General features: G+C 38.3%; 1 protein-coding gene across 10 annotated transcripts in view; it reads right to left on the bottom strand.

Annotated features, from left to right (window-relative positions):
- The window catches only part of C4H1orf185 (chromosome 4 C1orf185 homolog), a 206,602-nt gene that overhangs the window by 36,054 nt on the left and 149,806 nt on the right, over nt 1-20,742 (bottom strand). The gene's annotated exons all lie outside the window — the stretch shown is intronic.

The following is a 20,742-nucleotide window of genomic DNA, read 5'->3' as shown; positions in this document are numbered from 1 at the left end:
TGGGATCGACTCCTTAATTTCTCTTTCTTCTGTCTTGTTGTTGGTGTATATAAATGCCACTGATTTCTGTGCATTGATTTTATATCCTGCCACTTTACTGAATTCCTGTATGAGTTCTAGCAGTTTTGGAGTGGAGTCTTTTGGGTTTTCCACAGAAAGTATCATATCATCTGCAGAGAGTGAGAGTTTGACTTTTTCTTTGCCAATTTGGATGCCTTTTATTTCTTTTTGTTGTCTGATTGCTGTGGCCAGGACTTCTAGTACCATGTTGAATAGCAGTGGTGATAGTGGACATCCCTGCCGTGTTCCTGACCTTAGGGGGAAAGCTGTCAGTTTTTCCCCACTAAGAATGATATTCGCTGTGGGTCTTTCATAGATGGCTATTATGATATTGAGGTATGTACCCTCTGTCCCTACACTGTGAAGAGTTTTGATCAAGAAAGGATGCTGTACTTTGTGAAATGCTTTTTCTGCATCTATTGAGAGCATCATGTGGTTCTTGTTCTTTCTTTTATTAATGTATTGTATCACATTGATTGATTTGCAGATATTGAACCAACCTTGCAGCCCAGGAATAAATCCCACTTGGTCGTGGTGAATAATCCTTTTAACGTACTGTTGGATCCTATTGGTTAGTATTTTGGTGAGAATTTTTGCATCCATGTTCATCAGGGATATTGGTCTGCAATTCTCCTTTTTGATGGGGTCTTTGTCTGATTTTGGTATCAAGGTAATGCTGGCCTCATAAAATGAGTTTGGAAGTTTTCCTTCCTTTTCTATTTTTTGGAACAGTTTCAGAAGAATAGGTATTAATTCTTCTTTAAATGACAAAATCAGTATCTTGAAGAAGTTTCTGTACCCCTGTGTTCCTTGCAGCATTATTTACAATAGCCAAAACTTGGAAACAACCTAAATATTCATCAACGAATGAATGGCTAAAGAAAATAACACACACACACACACACTGGAATGTTGGAAGGCATTATGCTAAGTGAGATAAGCCAAACAGAGAAAGACAAATACTATGTGCTATCACTTACATGTGAAATCTAAAAAAAAAAAAATGCATTTATAGAAACAGAGAGTAGAATCACCATTACCAGGAGCTGGGGTTGGAGAAATGGGGAGATATTAGTCAACAGTCAAGTTTTCAAGCATAAGATGAGTAAGTCCTGAGGATCTGATGTACAGCATAGTGACTATAGTTAACAGTACTGTATTGTATACTTGGAATTTGCTAAGAGAGTAGATCTTAAACTTTCTCACCAAACACACTAAAAAAAGGTAACTATGGAAGGTGATGGAAGTGTTAATTAACTTAATTGTGGTAAATGTTTTACAATGTGTGCATATATCATCATGTTGTACATGTTAAATATATACAATTTTATTTTTCAGTTTTACCTCTATAAAGTTGGGAATAAAAGCATCTGTCAAAGCTGATGCATTAAGTTGTGTCTTCAAGAAATGGTCAGATGCTCTTGAAGATTATGATAATATCTGCATCAGCAGCCCAGAGATTAAAAACAAAAAACAAAAAAACTGGAAAGCAGTAAAGCTTGTGTTCTTTGGGGAAAATATCTGCTTTGCTTGCTTTTATATTTTAAAATCCACAGAAGTACCATGAAAAATATAAAAATTCAGATGTGAGTTCCCAGAATAAACAAATACTGATACTAATAAAAAAAATCAGCATTATCCTGTTTCCAAAACTGGATAAAGTCACTAAAAAATAGAACTACAGGCCAATATCTCTGATGAACATAGATGCAAAAATCCTCAACAAAATATTAGCAAATCAAATCCAACAATACATTAAAACAACCATTAATTATGACCAAGGGGGATTTATTCCTGGGATACAGGGATGGTTCAATATTCACAAATCAATCAACATAATACATCATATCAACAAAAGAAAGGATAAAAACAATAGATCATTTCAATATATGCAGAAAAAACATTTGACAAAGTACAATATCCCTTCATGTTAAAAACCCTCAACAAAGTAGAAGGAATATACCTCAATGTAATAAAGGCCATATATGAAAAACCCACAGCTAACATCATCCTCACTGGTAAAAACAAACAAACAACTGAGAGCTTGTCCTCTAAGATCAGGAACAAGAGAAGGATGTCCACTCTCACTGCATTCATTCAACACAGTACTGGAAATCCTAGCCAAAGCAATCAGACAACAAAAAGAAATAAAAGGCATCCAAATTAGTAAGAAAGATGTAAAACTCTCACTATTTGCAGATGACATGATACTATATATAAAAAAACCTAAAGATTCCAGCAAAAAAAAAAATACTAGAACTAATAAATGGATCTTCAGTAAAGTCACAGAGTACAAAATCAAATATACAGAAATCTGTTGCATTTCTATACACTAATAATGAAATAGCAGAAAGAGAAATTAAGAAAACAATCCCATTTACAATTGCACCAAAAATAGTAAAGTACTGGGAATCAACTTAACCAAGGAGGTGAAAGACCTGTACTCTGAAAACCATAAAACACTAATGAAAGAAACTGAAGATGACACAAGAAAATGGAAAGATATTCCATGCTCATGGATTGGAAAAAGAAATATTGTTAAAATGTCCATACTACCCAAAGCAATCTACAGATTTAATGCAATCCATATCAAAATACCAACAGCATTTTTCACAGAACTAGAACAAATGATCTTAAAATTGTATGAAACCATAGAAGACCCCAAATAGCCAGTGCAAGCTTGAAAAAGAAAAAACTGAAAGCATCACCATCCCAGATATGAAGATATACTACACAGCTTGGGTAATCAAAACAGTGTAGTATCAGCACAAAAATAGACACATGGATCAATAGAACAGAATAGAGGGCCCAGAAATAAACCCATGATTATAGGGTCAGTTAATCTTCGACAAAGCAGGAAAGAATATCCAATGGGAAGAAGACAGTCTCTTCAACAAATGGTATTGGGAAAACTAGACAGCTATATGCAAAAGAATGAAACTGGACCACTTTCTTACACCATACACCAAAATTCAAAATGGATTAAAGACCTAAATGTGAATCCTGAAATCATAAAAATCCTAGAAGAGAGGACAGACAGTAATTTCTTGGACATTGGCTGTAGCTACATCTTTCTAGATATGTCCCCTTGGGCAAGGGAAATAAAAGCAAAAATAAACTATTGCACTACATCAAAATAAAAAGCTTCTGCACAGCAAAATAAACAACAAATAAAACTAAAGATAACCTACTGAATGGGAGAAGATATTTGCAAATGACATAGCTGATAAGTTGTTAATACCTAGAATATATAAAGAACTGATACAACTCAACACCCAAAAAACAAATAGTCCAATTAAAAATGAGCAGAAGGGGGCGCCTGGGTGGCTCAGTCAGTTGGGCATCTGCCTTCAGCTTGGGTCATGATCCTGGGATCCTGGGATCGAGTCCTGCATTGGGCTCCTTGCTTGGTGGGAGTTTGCTTCTCCCTCTCCCTCTGCTGCTTCCCCCTGCTTGTGCTCTCTTTTTCTCTCTCTCTCAAATAAATAAATAAATTAATTAAATCTTTAAAAAAAAGGGCAGAAGACATGAACAGACCTTTCTCCAAAGAAGACATCCAAATGGCCAACAGACACATGAAAAGATGCTCAACACCACTGATCATCAGGGAAATACAAATCAAAACCACAATGTGGTATCACCTCACACCTGTAAGAATGGCTAAAATAAAAAACACAAGAAGTAACAGGTATTGGTGAGAATGTGGAGAAAAAGGAACCCTCTTGCACTGTTGGTGGGAATGCAAACTGGTGCAGCCACTTTGGAAGACAGCATGGAGGTTCCTCAAGAAATTATAAATAGAGCTATCCTTTGATCCAGTAATCACCCTACTGGGTATTTACCCAAAAATAATCCAAAAACATGCATTCAAAAGGATCCATTCACCCCCTCTGTTTATTGGGGTACATACACATATATGTATACACACACACACACACACACACAATGGAATAGTATTCAGTCACAAAAATAATTAAATCTTGCCATTTGCAACACCATGGATGGATCTAAAGAGCATAATGCTAAGCGAAATAAGCCAGTCAGGGAAAGACAAATACCATATGATTTCACTCATATGTAGAATTTAACAAAATGGCAAACAAAGAAGGAGAAAAAGATAAACCAAAAAACATACTCTTAACTATAGAGAACGAACAGATGGGGAGGTGAGTGGGGGCATGGGTGAAACAGGTGAAGGGGATTTAGAGTACAGTTATCTTGGGCGCCTGGGTGGCTCAGTTGGTTAAGCGACTGCCTTTGGCTCAGGTCATGATCCTGGAGTCCCAGGATCGAGTCCTGCATCGGGCTCCCTGCTCAGCAGGGAGTCTGCTTCTCCCTCTGACCCTCCCCCCTTTCATGTGCTCTTTCTCTCTATCTCTCTCAAATAAATAAAATCTTAAAAAAAAAAAGTACACTTATCTTGATGAGCACTGAGTAATATATGGAACTGTTGAATCACTATATTGTAATTAATTGTACTGGAATTTAAAAAAAAAATCACCAAACTGAATTTCCCTTCCCACCTCTGTAGTGTGGAAACTTCTTTCAAGAACTCAGTTGGGGAAATCAACCTATTTCTCAAATCTTTTTTCTTATAAAACCAGAGTGATACTTTATAAATGCAAATCTAATATTATCTCACCTCACTTAAAACCCCTCAATTGCTTCCACCTAACTCGAATCCCTTTCTTAAACTCTAGGTTCTAGTCATCCTAAGGATTTCTGGAATTCACCAAGCTGTTTCATCCACCTATGTCTATTTTATTCTGCACTCCTTTATCTTTAGAAGATAGTTCTTTGTGGTCAAGGGGTACAAACTTCTAGTTATAAGAATAATAAGTTCTGGGGATGTAATGTACAGCATGGTGATTGTAGTTAATAATACTCGTAATATTACATATTTAGAAGTTGCTAAGAGAGTAGATCTTAAATGTCATCACAAAAAAGAAATGGTAATATGGGACGTGATAGAAGTATTAGCTAACACTATGGTGGTAATCATTTTACAGTATATATGTATCAAATTAGCATGTTGTACACCTTAAACTTACACAATGTTATATGTCAATTATATCTCAACAAACTGGAAAAAAAGACAGTTCTCTATGTCCTTTATGAAGTCTTCTATAACCACTTTCTGCATTCAGGCACAGTCATTTCCTTCTTCCTCTGTACTTACACTTTATCTAGTACTGAATTCAATAGATGTTATTGTTAACTCTATGGTTATGTGTTCACCACACTACATTAAAGTTATTCATGTATCTATCCCCCAACCACTAGATTATGAACCCCTTACAAATAGGGTTTGTCTCTTCTTAATGTTTCTATCCCCAGGATTTACCACAATGCATAGCACATAGTAGATGTATAAAAACCATTTGAGAATTCAGGATTATTCCTGTTAGCTCTGCCTCCAAAATATCCCTCAGATTTATTCTCTTATATCTCATCTGTTGCTACTCTAATCTTAGTCATCATTTTATCTTGTCACGTGTCATAATTATTTCCCTGCTTTTTTTCTCTTGCCCTTGAACAATTCATTCTCTATACAACATCCAGAGTAATATTTTGAAATATAAATCAGATTACCATAATCCCTTTCTCAAAAACTTCCAATGTCCTTTTGCTGTGCTAAAATACATTCCAAACTCCTTAACATACCCTATACAGCTTTATGTGAGGCAACTGCTTCCTGCCTCATTGACTTGGTTTTGAAACACTTCCTTGTTCAATACATTCCATCCACCCTGGCCATTCCATTTCTCCAATGTACCACACTTATTTCTGCCTTAGGCCTTTGTACTTGTTCTGTCTGCTTGTAAAGATCTGCTTCTAGAGTTTATATATCTGGCTCTTAAATATTATTCTGATTTCATCTCAAATATCACTTCTTAGAGGAGCCTTAGCTGACCTTCATGCAGACTAGGGCTGCAGAAGAAAAGAAAAAAACCCCGTGATGTAGTATTGGGTTGGAATTAGAAGTATTAGTATGTATGTATATACATTGTGTGTTTGTGCGTGTATTTATTTATTTACACTGATACTTGTAATACTATTTTTAGCATTAGTATCTTTATACTATATGTGTTCATACTATATTTCCTAATACTGATACCTCATCCCATGTATCAACACAGTTAATGCCCAGACTTGGTTTCTAAAAACTATTCTCCACTCAAAAGAACAATATTCCTTGAAGAAATGATTAATTAGGGGCTCCTGGGTGGCTCAGTCGTTAAGCATCTGCCTTCAGCTCAGGTCATGGTCCCGTGGTCCTGGGATTGAGCCCCACATCGGGCTCCCTGCTCAGCGGGAAGCCTGCTTCTCCCTCTTCCACTCCCCCTGCTTGTGTTCCCTCTCTCGCTGTGTCTATGTCAAATAAATAAATAAAAAATCCTAAAAAAAAAAAAAAAGAAAGAAATGATTAATTATAGGACTGGGGCAAGGAAAGTATGAAGTAAACCTGAAACATTTTCTTGCACCTAAAGTAAGAGAGTACTCATAAATTGATGGGACTATGTCAGAAGGACACCTGAGCTAGTTTAAAGAGGCTCCCACGTGTCAAATTAGGGAAAATTTGAGGACAAAATGAGTAATAATAAATTGTAACATATTGAGTAAAAAAGGATCCATGATCTAAAACTAATGATGTAATGTATGGGGATTAACATAAGAAAAAAAAAAAAAAAGGATCCATGAATCCATCCTGATAACTTTTTTAAAAAATTAAAGTGGTGGGCGCCTGGATGGCTCAGTTGGTTAAGCGACTGCCTTCGGCTCAGGTCATGATCCTGGAGTCCCAGGATCGAGTCCCACATCGGGCTCCCTGCACAGCAGGGAGTCTGCTTCTCCCTCTGACCCTCCTCCCTCTCATGCTCTCTCTCATTCTCTCTCTCTCAAATAAATAAATAAAATCTTTAAAAAAAAATTAAAGTGGTAAGGACAGAAAGCCAACTGATAAATGTAGAAAGAATGATAGAATTAGGAAATCACTATTTGCAATCTGCTTAGTAATGATTTATGCAAGAAGTCAATGTGTACTAAAACACTAAGTTTAAGATAGTTGAGAACATGATATTCACAGTCTCAAAGTATCTGTACATATTCACAGATTATGTACAAAAAGAGAAGAAACTACTTTTCCACTGAAAACTAAAAGTGATCAAAGTGATCAAATTTGTTTTCTTATTTTTTAAATTTAAATACAATTAATTAACATATAATGTATTATTGATTTCTGAGATAGAGGTCAGTGATTTATCAGTCTTATATAATACCCAGTGCTCGTTACCTCACGTGCCCCCCTTAATGTCCATCACTCAGTTACCCCGTCCCCCCACCTCCTTCCCCCTCCAGCAACCCTGTTTGTTTCCTATGATTTAGAGTCTCTTATGGTTTGTCTCCATCTCTGATTTCATCTTGTTTTATTTTTTCTCTCTTCCCCTATGATCCTCTGTTTTGTTTCTTAAATTCCACATATCAGTGAGATCATATAACAATTGTCTTTCTCTGATTGACTTATTTCGCTTAGCATAATACCCTCTAGTTCCATCCACATCATTGTGAATAATAAGATTTCATTTTTTTGATGGCTGAGTAGGATTCCATTGTGTGTGTGTGTGTGTGTGTGTGTATGTATGTATATGTATATTTATATATTTATACCACCTCTTCTTTATCCATTCATCTGTTGATGACATCTGGGCTCTTTCCATAGTTTTTGGCTATTGTGGATATTGCTGCTATAAACATTGGGGTGCACATGGCCCTTTGGATCAATGCATTTGTATCTTTGGGGTAAATACCCAGTAGTGCAATTGCCGGGTCATAGAGTAGCTCCATTTTAACTTTTTGAGGAACCTCCATACTGTTTTCCAGAATGGCTGCACCAGCTTGCATTCCCAGCAACAATGTAAGAGGGTTCCCCTTTCTATGCATCCTCACCAACATCTGTCTTTTCCTTACTTATTAATTTTAGCCATTCTGACTGGTGTGAGGTGTTATCTCATTGTGGTTTTGATTTGTATTTCCATGATGCTGAGGGATGTTGAACATTTTTTCATGTGTCTGTTGGCCATTTGGATGTCTTCTTTGGAGAAATGTCTGTTCCTGTCTTCTCCCCATTTCTTTATTGGATTATTTGTTCTTTGGGTGTTGAGTTTGATAAATTCTTTATAGATTTTGGATGCTAACTCTTTATCTGATAAGTCATTTGCAAATATCTTCTCCCATTCTGTTGGTTGCCTTTTGGTTTTGTTGGACTGTTTCCTTTGCTGTGCAAAAACTTTTTATCTTGATGAAGTCCCAGTAGTTCATTTTTGCCTTTGTTTCCCTTGCCTTTGGAGACGTGTCTAGCAAGAAGTTGCTGTGGCCAAGGTTACATTGGTTGCTGCTTGTGTTCTCCTCTAGGATTTTGATGGATTCCTGTCTCACATTTAGGTCTTTCATCCATTTTGAGTCTATTGTGTATGGTTTAAGGAAATGGTCCAGTTTCATTCTTCTACATGTGGCTGTCCAGTTTTCCCAACACCATTTTTTGAGGAGACTCTTTTTTCCATTGGGCATTCTTTCCTGCTTTGTCGAAGATTAGTTGACCATAGAGTTGAGGATCCATTTCTGGGCTCTCTATTCTGTTCCATTGATCTATGTGTCTGTTTTTGTGCCAGTACCATACTGTCTTGATGATGACAGCTTTGTAATAGAGCTTGAAGTCTGGGATTGTGATGCCACCAGCTTTGGGTTTTTTTTTTCAACATTCCTCTGGCTATTCAGGGAATAGCCATCAGGAACCATCTTTTCTGGTTCCATACAAATTTTAGGATTATTTGTTCCAGCTCTGTGAAAAAAGTTGATGGTATTTTGATAGGGATTGCACTGAATGTGTAGATTGCTCTAGGTAGCATAGACATCTTCACAATATTTGTTTTTCCAATCCACAAGCATGGAACATTTTTCCATTTCTTTGTGTCTCCCTCAGTTTCTTTCATGAGTGTTCTATGGTTTTCTGAGGACAGTTCCTTTGCCTCTTTGGTTAGGTTTATTCTTAGGTATGTTATGGGTGCAATTGTAGATGGGATCGACTCCTTAATTTCTCTTTCTTTTGTCTCATTGTTAGTGTATAGACATGCAACTGATTTCTGTGCATTGATTTTATCCTGCCATGTTCCTGACCTTAGGGGAAAAGCTCTCAGTTTTTCCCCATTGAGAATATTTGCTGTGGGCTTTATGTATATGACTTTTATGATATTGAGGTATGTTCCCTCTCTCCCTACACTGTGAAGAGTTTTAATCAAGAAAGAATGCTGTACTTTGTCAAATACTTTTTCTGCATCTATTGAGAGGATCATATGGTTCTTGTCCTTTCTTGTATTTATGTTGTGTATCACATTGATTGATTTGCGGATGTTGAACCAAAGGAATAAATCCCACTTGGTCATGGTGAATAATCCTTTCAATGTACTCTTGGATCCTTGGCTAGTATTTTGGTGAGAATTTTGTTCATGTTCATCAGGGATATTGGTCTATAATTCTCCTTTTCGGTGGGGTCTTTGTCTGGTTTGGGGATCAAGGTAATGCTGGCCTCATAGAGAGTTTGGAAGTTTTCCTTCCATTTTGATTCAGCTCCAGAAGGATAGGTATTAATTCTTCTTTAAATGTTTGGAAGAATTTCCCTGAGAAGCCATCTGGCCCTGGACTCTTGTTTGTTGGGAGATTTTTTTTTTTTAAGATTTTATTTATTTGACAAAGAGAGACACAGCGAGAGAGGGAACACAAGCAGGGGGAGTGGGAGAGGGAGAAGCGGGCTTCCTGCCGAGCAGCAAGACTGATGTGGGGCTTGATCCCAGGACCCTGGGACCATGACATGAGCCAAAGGCAGACGCTTAATGACTGAGCCACCAAGGCGCCCCTGTTGGGAGATTTTTGATTACTGCTTCAATTTCCTTGCTGATTATGGGTCTGTTCAAGTTTTCTATTTCTTCCTGTTTCAGTTTTGGTAGCTTATATGTTCTAGGAATGCATCCGTTTCTTCCAGATTGCCTAATTTATTGGCATATAGTTGCTCATAATATGTTCTTATAATTGTTTGTATTTCTTCTGTGTTGGTTGTGATCTCTCCTCTTGCATTCATGATTTTATTTATTTGGGTCCTTTCTCTTTTCTTTTTGACAAGTCTGGCTAGGGGTTTATCAATCTTATTAATTCTTTTTTTTTTTAAGCTTTTATTTATTTGACAGAGAGAGACACAGCGAGAGCAGGAACACAAGCAGGGGGAGCAGGGGAGGAAGAAGCAGGCTTCCCGCCAAGCAAGGAGCCTGATGTGGGGCTCGATCCCAGGACCCTGGGACCATGACCTGAGCTGAAGGCAGATGCCTAACAAGTAAGCCACCCACGCGCCCCTCAATCTTATTAATTCTTTCAAAGAACCAGCTCCTAGTTTTGTTGGTCTGTTCTACTGTTTTTTGGTTTCATTGATTTCTGCTCTAATCTTTATTATTTCTCTTCTTCTGCTGGGTTTAGGCTTTATTTGGTGTTCTTTCTCCAGCTCCTTTAGGTTTAATGTTAGGTTGTATATTTGAAACCTTTCTTGTTTCTTGAGGAAGGCTTGTATTGCCATATACTTCCCTCTTAGAACCACCATTGCTACATCCCAAAGGTTTTGAACAGTTGTGTTTTCATTTTCATTTGTTTCCATGAATTTTTAAAAATTCTTCTTTAATTTTCTGGTTGACCCATTCATTCTTTAGTAGGATGCTCTTTAGCCTCCATGTATTTGAGTTCTGTCCAAATTTACTCTTGTGATTGAGTTCTAGTTTCAAAGCATTGTGGTCCAAAAATATGCAGGGAATGATCCCAATCTTTTGGTATCAGTTGAGACCTGATTTGTGACCCAATATGTAATCTATTCCGAAGAATGTTCCATGTGCACTCAAGAAGAATGAGTATTCTTTTGCTTTAGGATGCAATGTTCTGAATATATCTATGAAGTCCATCTGGTCCAGTATGTCATTCAAAGCCCTTGTTTCCTTGTTGATCTTCTGCTTAGATGATCTGTCCATTGCAGTGAGTGGGGTGATAACGTTCCCTACTATTATTGTATTGTTGTCGATGTGTTTCTTTGATTTTGTTATTAAATGGCTTATATAATTGGCTCTGCCATGTTAGGGGCATAAATATTTACAATTGTTAGATCTTTTTATTGGATAGACCCTTTAATTATGATATAGTATCCTTCCTCATCTCTTATTACAGCCTTTGGTTTAATATCTAATTTGTCTGATATAAGGATTGCCACCCTAGCTTTCTTTTGATGTCTATTAGCATGATAAGTGGTTTTCCACCCCCTCACTTTAAATCTGGAGGTGTCTTTGGGCCGGAAAATGAGTCTCTTGCAGTCAGCCTATCAATGGGTCTTGCTTTTTTATCCAATCTGATACCTGTGTCTATTGATTGGGGCATTTAGCCCATTTACATTCAGAGTGACCATTGAAAGATATGAATTTAGTGTTGTTGTATTACCTGCAAAGTCATTGTTTCTGTATATTGTCTCTGTTCCTTTCTGGTGTATGTTACTTTTGGGCTCTCTCTTTGCTTAAAGGATCCCTTTTAATATTTCTAGGGCTGGTTTGGTGATCACAATTTTTTTTAGTTTCTGTTTGTCCTGGAAGCTTTTTATCACTGCTTCTATTTTGAATGACATTCTAGCTGGATAAAGTATCTTGGCTGCATATTTTTCTCATTTAGCACCCTGAATATATCATGCCATTCCTTTCTGGCCTGCCAGCTCTCTGTGGATAAGTCTGCTGACAATCTAATGTTTCTACCCTTGTAGGTTATAGACCTCTTGTCCTGAGCTGCTTTCAGGATTTTCTCTTTGTCTCTGAGATTTGCAAGTTTTACTATTATATGTCGGGGTGTTGACGTATTTTTATTGATTTTGAGAGTGGGCTCTCTGTGCCTCCTGGACTTGCATACCTGTTTCCTTCCCCAGATTAAGGAAGTTCTCCAATACAGTTTGCTCCAATATACCTTCTGTGCGTCTCTCTCCTCTTCTTCTGGATCCCAATTATTCTAATGTTTTGCTTTATGGTATCACTTATCTCTCAAATTCTCCACTCATGATCTAGTAGTTGTTTATCTCTCTTTTTCTCAGCTTTTTTATTCTCTATCATTTTGTCTTTTATATTACTAATTCTCTTCTTCCTCATTTATCCTAGCAGTTGGAGCCTCCATTTTTTAAGAGATTTTATTTATTTATTTATTTGTCAGAGAGAGAGAGAGAGAGCACAAGCAGGGTGAGCAGCAGGCAGAGGGAGAAGCAGGCTCCCTGCTGAGCAAGGAGCCTGATGTGGGACTCGGTCCTAGGACCCTGGGGTCATGACCTGAGCCAAAGGCAGACGCTTAACCAACTGAGCCACCCAAGCATCCCTAGAGCCTCCATTTTTTATTTCATCTCATTAATAGCCTTTTTTATTTCAACTTGAATAGATTTTAGTTCTTTTATTTCTCTAGAAAAGGATTCACTAGTGTCTTCTATGCTTTTTTCAAGCCCAGCTAGTATCTTTATAATCATTATTCTGAATTCTAGTTCTGACATCTTACTTAAGTCCATACTGATTAGGTCCCTGGCCAGTCAGTACTGCCTCTTGTTCTCTTTTCTGAGGTGAGTTTTTCTGTCTTGTCGTTCTGTCCAAGCATTTCTGTCTCAGGCATATGACCCCCTTTGTAGTCTCCAAACCCTACAGACTCCTGTCCAATGCCAAGATGCACTCAGATGAACAATAGAACAAAATACTAAAATGGCAACAACAACCCCAGGGAAATATACACTAAACAAATTGGAAGAGACCCAAGACTGAAAAAAAAATTTTTTTTTAAAGAAACAAAAGAAAAGAAAGGAAAAAAAAGAATATAATCAGACAAGCAGACAGAATAGAGCAGTACACTGGATCCTGTGTGTATTTTGGTCTGTTTATTAAAAACTCAATCCCAAAATTATAAAGAAAGAAAAACTTTTATATATATATACATATATATACACACACGCACAAAAATAAAATTAAATACATTGAAAGGATAGAATGTAACTGTAAAGATGAAAATTAAAAAAGACTTTAACAAAAAAAAAGAAGAAAAAAAAAGTATGAAATACGATCAGATAGGTGAAGAGAACAGAGCCATACATTAGATTCTGGGTGTATTTTGGTCTGTTAGAAGAAACTTCATCCCAAAATTGTAATGAAAGAAAATATATATACAAAAATAAAATTAAATACAATGAAGGGATACAATGTAACTACAAAAATGAAAATTAAAAAAGATTTAAAAATGAATTGATAAAATAAGAAATTGGTTGAAAAAGGAAAGAGAAAAAAATTAAATTAAAGACTAAAAATCATGGAGAAAAAAACACAAATTCTATATGCTATATTCCTCTAGCACTGGAGTTTTGCAGTTCTCATTGATCAGTAAACTTGGTCTTGGTTGGATGTTCTTGCTGATCTTCTTGGGGAGGGGCCTGTTTCCCTGATTCTCAAGAGTCTGCCCTGGGAGGAATTGCACTGCCCTTGCCAGGGGGCCAGGCTAAGTAAGCTGCTCTGGTTTTCTCCATATGGCTTTTGTTCCCAAAGGCTTTCTGCACAGCTTTAGAGGATGAGAATGAAAATGGCAGCCTCCGAATCTCTGGCCCTGGAGCTGAAAGCTCAGGGCCTCATTCCTCAGTGCACCCCAGGGAAAAGCAGTCAATCACTCCTGCTTCATTGGTCTCTGTCTGTACTCTCTGCTCACCCAGCCTGTGACCAGGCATTTCTATCTCAGGCACACGACCCCTTTTCTAGTCTCCAAACCTTACAGACTCCTGCAGTGTGCTCCTGTGCCACTCCTCCCAGGTGAGGAATGGGGGTCTTGTCAGTTCTGCTGCTTGTTGGACCCCTGCCTGGAGAGCAGTCACCTGACTGTATTCCAGTTCACAGTTTATGGCAACCCCAAACTGAAAGCCCACTCCTGGGCTCACTGCTTGCAGCCAGCTTCTGTGCTCTGATGCCTAGGAACTCTGCTGCACTCAGGCATGCCTGGTCTTCCTGTGAGTCCTGAGATCATACTGTCCCACCTAGGATTCTGCCCCACTTAGCCACCTGAGCGCCTTTCAGGCTGGGACATCCCTCACCAGAGCCGACTTCTAAAAACCAAGTAATCGAATTTATTTCACCAAAAATGGGACCAATTGACATTATTTGCCTCCCATTATGATGCACTGAGAAGGACACAATTCCTGTGCAGTATTCCTGCCCTCCCCCTCCAATTTTACCTAAGTTTTTTTTTAAAGATTTTACATATTAACTTGAGAGAGAGAGCACAAGAAGGGGGAGTGGCAGAGGGAGAGAAAGAGGGAGAAGTAGGCTCCCCGCTGAGCAGGGAGCTCAGCGCAGGGCTTGATTCCAAGACCTTGGGATCATGACCTGAGCCGAAGGCAGATGCTTAATCAACTTAGCCACCCAGGTGCTCCCCAAATTACCTAAATTTAATCATGAGAAAACAATCAAATAAACCCAAATTAAGGAATATTCTGCAAAGCAACTGTTCTGGATTCTCCAAAAACAACCATGTCATGAAAAACCAATAAAAGGCTAAGGAAATGTTCTTTATTAAATGAGGCTAAAGAAACATGTCAGCTAAGTGCAACATGATATACTTGATTGAAGACTAGACTTCTTTCTCTCTCTCTCTCTCTCTCTCTCACTATAAAGAACATTATTGGAACAATTGGGGACATTTGACTATGAAGTATGTATTAGTAATATTATATCAATGTTAAATTTCATGAATGTGGTTATTTTGTTATAATGTAGGAGAATGTCCTCATTCTTAAGAGTCACATGCTGAAGAATTTCCCACATCTAAATTGTTTAGTTTGCTATATTGAACTAGAACTCCCAGTCATTGGCTGATAATAAAAGGATAAAAACAGGGCACCTGGGTGGCTCAGTCGTTAAGCGTCTGCCTTCGGCTCAGGTCATGATCCCAGGGTCCTGGGATCAAGTCCCACATCGGGCTCCCTGCTCGGCAGGAGGCCTGCTTCTCCCTCTCCCACTCCCCCTGCTTGTGTTCCTGCTCTCGATGTCTCTCTCTCTGTCAAATAAATAAACAAAATCTTAAAAAAAAAAAGGATAAAAACAATTGTTTTAATAAGATTGGCTTAGAGGTGATATACAAGATGGACTGCAGGGAAATCATTTAAGAACTTGTTGTAGTATGATAGAAGCAATCTGAGCTAGATCTTGACCTATGACCAGTATTTTGCTTGGCAGAGAAGTAGAAGGGCTACTTAGGCAGTGAGGTCAGCATTACACATCCACGTGCAAGAGGGAGCTTGTTTCGGGATTAAATCCTAGTCTCATGTAGCAGGAGTGGGAGTCTGGCAAGGGACAGAATGATGGAAGATAAGACTAGAAAAATAGACAACCAGATTGTGGAAGGCTTTGAATGCCAAGCTAAGATTTGGGCTTGATTCTACAGGCAGTAGGTGCCATTGAATATTTTTAAATAGAGAAAGGTGTTTTGGAAAGAAAATAATAGAAGAGTATTGAAAATTTTTCCTATACCCAAGGTCAAAATTGAAATTTTTAAAATTCAAGATATAGAAAGCTTTAATTTTAAAGAATAAACACAGTTTTCCTGTCCCTTTCCCTAAATACAGATTATTTAAGCCATAAATGATATCATGTGCTTTAACAAACCAAGTTGCAAAGTAAATTTTAAGAAACCAGTATTCTTGAGGAGATCTAAACTTGCCAGCTAGTTTATGTCTCCTCAAATAGTAATATCAGATATTAAAATATTTTATATCCTTCTTTGAATCTACTAAAGATGTCTTTTTGAGTGTTAAGGCTGATAATTTTTATAACTGAATTTTTAGAATTATGTTTCATTCTTAGAGTTTCTAAATTCAGAGGGTAGATAATTATTAAATTATAGATTCTTATATTTTAGCTCTTCTATTTGAAACCACAAAAGAGTCTTGGCAGCACTATTTTTTAAATCAGAATTTTAACAACATGCTTCTCTCTTCATTGGTGTTATTTTTAAACACACACACAAAAGCTAGACCAACAAAAATAAAAGTGGCCTTTTAATTTACTGAATTGAACAAACAGGAGATTTTGAAACATAGTATAACAAAAATTCTTCTATGAATCAATAAAATGTAGCATTTGCAGTCTAATTGAAAATAAGTTGTACTCTTTCCTGGATGGTGAAAGGAGTTACCTTGTAGTATGTGACTATCCAGGAAGCTGTTAAGAAACACCTCCTGTCCACCATTGAGGGCTGAGGCTGAGTCTGGATTGTGCTGCAAACAAGATGCTTTCTAAAGGGAAAGGCTCCTACAACTCCCTATACACCCTTCAACTACAAACACCATGCCACATGGCTCTCCTTCACTAACACTAACACCGAAAGAGTTGGGTATTTTTTCTTTTCCTTTTTTGAAACTTTTTTTTTTCACCCTACTTCAAATTTAGAGTATTTCATGGATTCTCTATGGATTCGCATATGCTGGACATTTAATACAATATGTGGTCTTTCATTTAGCATAATGTTTTCAAGATTTTGTAATATTTCAAGATTCATCCATAATATAGCATGGGTCAGTGCTTTATTCCTTTTTATGGCTGAATAATATTCCATTTAATGAATATACCACTTTTTGTTTATCCATCCATTACTCTTTTTTTCACATTTTTAAAGTATAGTTGACATACAATATTATGTTAGTTTCAGGTGTACAACTGAGTGATTCAATGATTACACACATTATAAAATGCTCACCATGGTAAGTATAGTTACCATCTGTCACCATACAAAGTGATCACAATATTAACTATATTCCCTATGCTGTACTTTTGATCTCTGTTATTTATTTTATAACTAGAAGTTTGTTCAAATATAAGTGAAATCATATAGTATTTATCTTTCTCTGTCTGACTTACCTCACTTAGCAATATACCTCCTAGGTACATTCATGTTGCAAATGGCAAGATTTCATTCTTTTTTTTTTTTTTAAGCAATCTCTACACCCAACGTGGGACTTGAACTCATGACCCTAAGATCAAGAGTCAGATTCTCTGGTGACTGAGCCAGCCAGGCGCCCCCAAGATTTCATTCTTTTTTATGGCTGAGTAATACTCTATTGTATGATATACCACACCTACTTTATCCATTCATCTATCTATGGACACTTAGGTTGCTTCCACATCCCATTACTCTTAAGAGAAAGATCAAAGTTCTTTCTGTGACTTATAAGGCTCTTGGTGATCTGATTATCACTCTCATTCCAGCCCCATTCCTACTTCCACTGCTGTGTCACTTGGCTCTGTTCAGCCCCTCAACTGAGCCTCATCCCTTATGACCCTGACCTTTTTTGTGTGCTATCCCCCTCTACCTGGTATGGGACACACCCACTCTCCTCATCCTTCAGAGCTCAGTTCAAATGCCACACTCTCAGAAAGAGTGTTCTTCCTTCTCAGTTGGGCACATCTCCTTGTTACTCACTTTCATAGCAGCTTGCACTTGACCTTGATGACACTCACCCCAGCTGCATAAAAATGCCTTATTGTACCCTTATGTTGTATTCTCAGTGCCACATAATGGGTGGTCAATACATATTTGCTGAATCAATGAAATAATATAGGGGAACATAAGACTATAGGAGCTCAGCATGGTATCAAGAGTATCAGATACCACCTAGTCAAACACTTACCTTTAATTTCTAGGAACCTGAGGCCCAGCAAGGAGCAGGGACTTTCCAAGTGTTACACGGGGCAGAGTGAGGATTTTGACTCCTGGTCCTGAGTCACTTCCATGATTCCCAATGTGATGTTCCTAACCTTGCTTCAATGTCTGCCTGTCCAAGTCTGATTCATCCTTCAAGATACAACTGATTCCTAAACATCTCAAGGATGCCTTTCTTATTACACTTTAATCCCATCCCAACCCACCAAGTTAGAATTGACTACTTTTTTTCCTTTGTTCCCCAAACACCCTCTAGCTTTGATCTTGCCCTTCAGATCATGTTTATAGTTGAGCTCTTCAAGGCAAGACTATGTCTGACGCCTCCATCCCCAGGGAGTCATGCATGCAGCAGCACAAATGCAGTATGTGAAGTGTGCTGTGATAGCAGAAAGGAGGAATGTGGGATTGTTGAGTAATCCCTAACTCAGCCTGGAGGTCAGGGAAGGTTCTCAAGATGTGGTGAATCATGACCTGAACAAGTAGGATTGGATTCATGGACGGTGCATCTGTGTTTGTGTGTGCTTTGAGTGAAATAGGGACTGATGGGGGATGGGTTGTTTTTGTTTTATGTACGATAGCTTTCTGGGTATATAATTCATATATCATATAAATCACCCACTTAAAATGTATAACTCAACTCTCCAACCATAACCACAAACTATTTTAGAATATTTTCATCACCCTAAAAAGAAATCCCATACCTATTAATAGTCAATCCCATTTTCCCCCTACCATCATTATATATATGATATATATGATACATGATTTTATATATAATATATATACATATTATATATAAAATATATGATTTTATTTATTTGAGACAGAGAATGTGAGAGAGAGCACAAGTGGGGGTGGTAGGAACAGGGGGAGAGGGAGAAGGAGAAGCAGACTCCTCGCTGAGCATGGAACCCCACGTAGGGCTCAATCCCAGGACCCTGGGATCATGACCTGAGCTGAAGGCAGACACTTAACCAACTGGGCCACCCATGCACCCCTTTGTCCCTCTAAATTTGCCTATTCTGGACATTTTATGTTCGTGGAATCATACAATATGTGATCTTTTGTGATTAGCTTTTTCCACTTAGATTAACATTTATAAGCTTCATCCATGTTAGAGTGCATAACAGGACTTCATTCCATTTCAGTGCTGAATAGTATTACATTGTGTACATATACCACATTTCTGTTTATCCACTCATCTGTTCATGGATATTAGGGTTGAGACAAAAATTTTTTTAAGTAATCTCTATACCCAACATGGGGCTCAAACTCACAACCCCAAGACTAAGAGTCACATGCTCTATCAACTGAGCCAGCCAGGCACCTGCAGACAAATTTTTAATGTAAATTGTTGATAGGTTGCTGCGAGTACAGGCTAGCAAACTAAGTAATCTGTAATATATTCTGAAAAGTTACTTACTATATGATGTTTTACATACAAGATAGTTACAAAGTAAGAAGAAACTATACCTCCTATTTTACATCCTAAAACTAAATAATGTAGAATAATTTGAAGAGAAGAGAAGGGATGAAAAACTGATATGTTAAAAGTATTCATTTTGGCCAAAGCTATAGCCCAATTATTTAAGCTCTGGAGTTAGGTTTTTACAGTGCTATGTTGAAATGGTGAAGCCCGAGGTGAAAGGAAGAATATGCACCTCTATATACATGTTTTTACAAACTTTTAATGGTAAATTTTTTTACAAGTAGATTTTGAAAATATTGATAAGCTTGTTTCCATTAAAATCAGGAAAGTAGAATTATATTAAATTCTGGTTTAGATGTAAATAAAACATTTAAACTTAAAGTAATATTACGAGTTTTAAGACACCTACTTTCAGGATAAGGAGGGGGGAAAGATGGCGGAGGAGTAGGGGACCCTATTTCAACTGGTCCCTGGAATTGAGCTGCATATCTACCAGACCACTCTTAGCACCCACGAAACCAGCCTGAGACGTAAGAAGATCTGGATCTCCACAAGCAGAATATCGCAGGCGGTTGGTTTTGAGGTATGAAGCGGGGAGCTGTGATTCCGCGGGCAGATGGCAGATATCGGAGGATAAACGGCAGCGGGAGGGAGCCTGGCCCTGGGGATCCTACACTGCCGGTGAGCGACAGCCTCGCGTGCTGCAGACCCGCACAGACTCGCAGACCGGTAGCACGGGGAAAGGACTTTAGGGCAGCCCCCGGGCCCAAGCAGCGGGGTTGCGTGCAAGAACTGGGAGCGGCTGGCGGTTTTAGAAGCACAAAGGGCAGAGACGTGCCCAACCTGGAGGCAGGACTGGGAGTGCTGCGGAGGGGCGCACAACCGAGGATGCTGCAGTTTATAGCAGCCCCGACAGAAATGGAGATGGTGTGGCCTGGAGAGCTCACTGAAGAACAGACTGCGGTCTCTCTGCTCTGAGGCAGAGGGTTGGAAATGGTCTCTTCTGCTCTGACTTACGGAAGAGACACGGAAAGCCGCCAGAGAACAAAAGCCCCAAAGACTGATTCCCGCTGAGCATATCCCCTGCCACAGGGGGGCAGGGCAACTCCGCCCAAACAGGGTTGCCTGAGTAACAGCACAGCAGGCCCCTCCCGCAGAAGACAGGCTGGGAAAACAAGAGGCCAGCAACCCTAAGGTCCCAGAAAACAGGTGCATCTTGCTTGGGTTGTGGTCAATAATTTGGACTCTATACATTCCCTCAAACACCCATCAACAGAATGACTAGGAGGAGGAGCACCCAAAATAGAAAAGACTCAGAGATTATGACTTATGCTGCAGATTTACAAATGGATGCAGATATAACCAAGATGTCGGAGAGGGAATTCAGGCTAGCAATTGTGAAGACAATGGCTAGAATGGAGAAATCAATTAATGGCACCATAGAGTCTCTAAGGGCAGAAATG

Source organism: Leptonychotes weddellii, chromosome 4 (genome assembly GCF_054177405.1).
Source record: "Leptonychotes weddellii isolate Sample4059 chromosome 4, ASM5417740v2, whole genome shotgun sequence".
NCBI lineage: Eukaryota > Metazoa > Chordata > Mammalia > Carnivora > Phocidae > Leptonychotes > Leptonychotes weddellii.
The sequence above is the reverse complement of the archived record's forward strand: the minus strand, read 5'-3'. Positions and strand labels throughout refer to the sequence as shown.